The sequence below is a fragment of the Pungitius pungitius genome, chromosome 19 (genome assembly GCF_949316345.1).
Source record: "Pungitius pungitius chromosome 19, fPunPun2.1, whole genome shotgun sequence".
Lineage (NCBI taxonomy): Eukaryota > Metazoa > Chordata > Actinopteri > Perciformes > Gasterosteidae > Pungitius > Pungitius pungitius.
This window is the reverse complement of record NC_084918.1, coordinates 1,616,922-1,622,948: the sequence shown is the minus strand read 5'-3', so window position 1 is coordinate 1,622,948 and position 6,027 is coordinate 1,616,922.

Genomic DNA, 6,027 nt, shown 5'->3' with positions numbered 1-6,027 from the left:
GTACATCTCTGCATAGAATTAGTATTAATTTACCTGCTATCTACGCCCCCGGGACGCTAATAAAGATGTTGTTACGCAAGCCCAAACATTTCTGTGCAAACATCAGAGAACAAGAGCAAGCATTGTACCCGGCTGATTCAGGAAATACAGCAACGTGTTTTCACAGCTGTTGTTGTCCACCAATTTCCACCCAAATATGAGTCCAATCCTCTCAGCTTCCTTCACACATGCCTTCCAACAGCACAATACCTCCATTCCCACTTTTCTTTTCTTTCTCCCACCCTCCCGATGAGGACTCCATTACATTAAATCAAAGTTTTCCAGGCTGAGGAAACAGCTTCCTTAAGTAAGGGTGTCTCCTGATCCTCTCCCAATTTTCGGTGTCGACTTCCATCAGCATCACTTTCATGTTGCACTTGCCTTCGCCTCCACAGTCCTAGCTGCCGCTGATTAGCTCTCTGATTCTCCTCTCCTCCCCGGGAGGATCGCCACGTGCGCTGTTTGCCGTGCTAGCATCACAACCCGCAGCTGCTGCTAGGTTATTGATACAGATCTCGGTGTGGCATCAGCAAAAAAAAAACCTAATCCCGTCTCCTGTTGATGCTTTTAGTGGCAGCATGAAGGTCCCTTACCAAATAGTAAAAGCTGCTACCTGATGTTTCTCTTCAACATTTAAAAATAGGGATATTTCTAGTACAGATGCAAACATTGAACACTTGAAGGAGAGGCAAACAAATACAAATGTCTTATTGATTGGTTCCGTTGAAATGTAATGTGTTCGGTGATTTTATGAGCGACTTGCCAACGAAGAAAGAGGAAAAATCAACACTTGCATTGACCGGGACGCAATAGACGAAGTATTGTATAGTTGATATAATTCCCAAAATGATTATGGCCTTTAAAAAGTCAGAGAGGTATTGTTAAAACACTGTTTACCTCATCCATGTTGGGAATGGGTGCGATCCCCGCTGCAGACGTGGAGCTGCCACTTGACATTCTGAGCCGAGTGCTTCTGGTTCATTGGGTTTGATCACATGGTGAAACGATGACAGTAATTCAATTGACTAAATAAGCCGAACTTTATAGGCAATCAGTCCCGTTTGAATCAGTATTCCTTCACTGAACGATCCTGCTCCGAGGTGTGCCACTCTGGTTTTGGGGTTGGCTTCATCTCTGACACAATCGTTAGCAGTGAAGTCTGTATTTCGGTTAAATAGTTGACATATTGACTGTCGGTGGACAAATGGTTTTGTGCAGACTAGAAGGAAGTGGGCAAATAACATTTCCTTTCAGAAGCCCAGGTGACATTCGTGCACCATCTGCAAACAAGCATGGACGTGTTACTGAGGGACGCTTCTTTCAAATAGAGCCTCGGTTTCGCCCCTTTAATGACAGCAGGGGCACTTTACTGTTGCACAAGTAAAAAGCACATGAGTTCATTAATAATGAGCCCAATGTTAGATGATTTCCAAAGTAATGGCAGCAGTGCTGTGTCATTATACGGCGAAGGTCAGAACCCCCGTCTCACATGAACTTCATACCTTACACCCACAACAGGGAGACTTAAGATTCACAATAACGGAGCATCGCGTGTTCAGCTGGAACAGCAAGTATTCATCCCATGCATCAACATGTATGTCATCATAAGACCCACTACCACTGGGGGGGGGGGGATAGGAGGGAAGGTTCAGGTCCTTGCTCAGGGACACGCGTGTTAATGAACACATCTGAGACAAAATTGCCTCTATGGCCATTATCTTTTTTTATTTCATTTTTGTATTCATAAAGCTTCTTTGCTTCTTCTTTGTTTTGTTCCTAGTTATGATTGGATGCGCCCGAGCTCGGTGTAAAATTGGCTCCAATTTGATCAATTGTAAGTCCTGTTTGGAATTAAAGAACATTTTTCTTCTCTTACTTCACAGAAACTGTATTTTTCTTGCCTATTTCCGCAAATATCAATTTGATAGGTTTCCAACAGTTGATGGTGACTTGCATGGATAGATTTATAACTGTAGTTACTCTCTACTGTGCTGTCTAGTTAGCAAGGATATTCCTTTTCATCCCATGTTGAGTCAACTTTCTCATTTCATTCCGTGTGTATTTATGGGCCAATAAGGCAAATATTTGTTTTCTTATCTGTCACGTCCTACTTTGGTTGAAACTTCCCTCACTGATGGGCCTCACATCTGCACTAATGCACAGCAACATCGGTGTCGGGCGAGCTGACGTGTGGGAAGAAGTGTCAGATGATGGTTTCGCCAGAGGAGCCCCCCGCGGAGGCTCCTGTCCCGTCCGAGGTGGTGACACCTCTTCAGTCAGTCTGTTGACTGGCGCCCAGCAGGCGCTCCGTCTGCTTGTGTTGACGGAGCGTCTCCGGTCACAGAAATGCCACGGTGCACTCCCTCCTCGTGGGCACTCGCCACTCAGAGGTTATATATTACTTACAGATATGTAAATGGTAGTTTGCGTAGTATCTTGGCATTTTAGTGATTTTTTTTTTCTGTGGCGTGTTTTTCTTAAAATAATAAAAATTTCAAATGTGTTGAAGAAATATAGTTCAAAAGGGACTCAACCCCAACCAAATGAAATATCTATTACTTGAAATATGTCCCGTACTGTGTGTAATAACGTTTTCATGAGAATGTGACATCCACTGTTACAACTTCCCTTCTACTGCCGCACCAAAAGCTTAGAACCTCCCATTCCATATTCCAACCATGAATGGCACCCTTTTCAATTCACATTTCCCATTCTGTATACCAGGTCATCCTTGAAAACAAATTTGTTCCAAAAAAAAAAAAAAAAAAACAAGAGTTAAGCCTGAGAATGGGTTGATGTTTTGTTAGTTTCCACCAAGAAAGTGGTGCTTTCTTAGAACTGTCTTGCATGAAATGATACATTTATTTCGGCAGTTTAATTTAATAAAACCGGACCAAAGGGAAGTGGAAGAAACAGTGGAGGTTATCTTATACAACAACCCTTAAAACAGTGCAACTGTGACGTTAGGGTTGCGCACGTGACATCTCATTAAAACAAATTAGGGAAATGGTTGGCAACGCATTTCATCATCACTTGGTCGGCTGTATGTTGCCACGCGCGGCGCAGACCGCGGCCGTGTCATGTGAGGTCAGCCGGGCCGGCCCCCCAGTTCAAATACAAAAACAAGGTACGACGGCATATAATCAAAGTCATAATCAACAGATTTATAAATCACGTGTGAAATATATGTGGCCCCAATCATGTGATGTTCTTTTATGGTATGTAGCGGGTTGCATCCTACACCAGCCCCCCCGCCCCCCTCCAGCCGCATCTTTGTTGACTCTCTGACCTTCTTCAGCATCGTGGTGCTCTGGACCAATGGTGAAGATGCATTTAGATAAAAACGGGTTCGGCGAGATTGAATTCCTCTGTGCATCCTCTTACTCCTCCCACCTTAAGAAGGCGGCTTTGTGGCGAATCTCCACCTGACCTTTTGTAGCCTCAATGCTGGCTCCTCTAATACTGCTTGTAAAGGAATGGAAAACAGAGGATTCAACCGGTTAAGAGTGAAGATTCCTCCTCCCTGTTACACCACACACCTCTTGACCACACTCGGGTTCTTGAAGATGGAGCCTGAAGAGACTCGAGCACATGGGAGTAGAGCCGATGTTCTTATAGGCTGCTGCTGATGAACAATTCAGTCCACGTAACAAAATGAGAGGGAAATGTCAAACGTCAATAACATAATTTCCCATGTCCGATTATATTGTAGTCAGTGTAACCCAAACACAGACGTACCAACAGTACACCCACTGCAACTTATAATTGAACACAAAGCCCTAAAGGGCAAACTCAGAAAGAAATACATCCTTAACTTTCCCAGTAGAGAGCCTCAGGTGCCCCTCAAGGTTTTTATTTTTGGTGGTAGGATGGAATGATTAACACTACGGGGCATTAACCGAGCATTCGAGTCACTGTTACATCGCTGCATGCTGTGATGAATGCACTGAACTGTGAATGGATGGTCCATGCACGTGTTGTATTGTTTACCAAAAACCATTAGCAGGACCACGGGGACGACTGGGCACCAGTAAATACACCAGTTTACACACATTTTTGGAATGGTTGTAAATTGTTTATACCGGTCTCGGTTCCTCCAGATGTCAAACCAATTATTTGACATTCTATAAACGTGTGCAAATGTGACAAACATCTCAAACAAAGTCAATTATTAAATTAAATTAAATTAAATAACGCTATCATATGTTCATTTCAAAGTAATTTTGACCAAGAAACGTAAATGAGTACATCTGTTTGCCAAGGAGATAGAATTATGACCCATTACACCTTCATAACTTTAGCCTATTAGAAGCTTCTACTCCATCTCTACCAGTTTCTCTATAGATGATATTATCCAAAGATGAGATTTATCCTTTATGTCGGTTTGTTCTTGTAATTAACGTTGGAGGGTTATATTTTATTTTGTCATTTAGCGGACTCGCCGGCACGGGGTGTGTTTCAGTAAAAGGCTGACATCAAGCGTTTTTAGAGGGATGCTTGATTGGCAGGTGATGAATTAGTCTTTAATGGAATTGATGAAGGTGACCGGAACCGTGTCCCGTCACAGACCTGCAATTAATGTTTGCGATTAACTTTGAACACCTTCCTCCGAGCGCATCGTTTTGTGAGTGTTGCTTAGCTCGGAGCAAACGTCGACCACAGCTTTTAGACCACAACCTTTTCTCTGTTAAAAACACACTGTATGCAAAATGCAAGAAGAGGAAAAACAAAAGTTGTATGATCGGATTATAGATCACCTAAAAGTTCAAATTGACAGCAGCTAAGGTATTAAAGAACTGAATTGGCATTTCCCATGCTAATGACCAACAGGCAGGTCTCGTTGGAAAGTGCCCAAAGGAAATGTTCTTATTCTAGAGCCTGTGACTCCGGAATGTATTTTCTTACTAAATATGCTCGTGTTGCTCAGTTTCTCTCCCGGCTACAGCTGAACCTTGAATGTCAACATGTGGGCAGCATGGATTAACAGAGGTGTCGAGTTCCTCTGCCGACAAAGTTTAGTTTTGCCTCGTTCTCATAAAATCCACCAAAGAAAAACGCCTCGAACGCTGGTGGTTTTCGACTAGTAATGCCAATAGCCTCGTCCCACTTAAACGAGTAACGTCAGTGGATCGGCGCCAGGGCTGTCCCGTCGGCCCCGTTGTCCCGGCCCGGGTCCATTTGGGAATAAACAACACGGAGGACGCGGGGACTCGTCCCCTTTCTCTCTCTCTCTCCCGTTGCGCATTGGCTGACCCACATATTGGTTTCATTGGTTGTTATTCATCCAGTGGCCGTTGCGTTGTGTAACTTCCCTTTGTGGGGCGGACGGTGCTGTTCACGTGGACGGGCTGCATTGAGGAGATGTGGTGGGCGGCTATCATAAACAAAACCTTTTTATCTCATTCTTCGTTGCCGGCGAGGCCGTTATTTGCTTAATAGAATTTGGTTTGGGCCTCCGTGTGGGTTTGACATTAGCCGTCTCGCTGTTTCCTTTTGTGCGCCAATGCTACAATTATTTCAAAGACCCCACGGTGTGAGACGCAGACGTAGACACTGACATGCCAGGTTGTTCGTTTTCTAATTATTTCTCTGATTCTCCACGACCGCCGCGCTGATTCAACCAAAACACTCATCACACGTATGTGGCCATCTGAGGGGCTGTAATGCGTTCACTTGTCTCACATCAGAAATGGCATTATGACTGTCTGTCTGACACTCTATAGAGCCCTGCCTGGGTTGTGTTTTTTTTTTCAATTTTTTTCTTCTGTATTTTATGCTCCTTGTTTTCCATTGAGGATTACATGCAAGCAGTGTTGCCATGGCACAATTTGCAGAGGTCACAGTATGATTATGGATTCTGAGGTCTATTGCGCTGGTTATTGTGGGAAACAAATCCACAAACAAAGAGCTGCAAATCCTATTTTACCACCTTGCTTTCAAATAAGAACAATTCTGTTAACAGATTCTCACCTGTTTGGATTGTGTAAA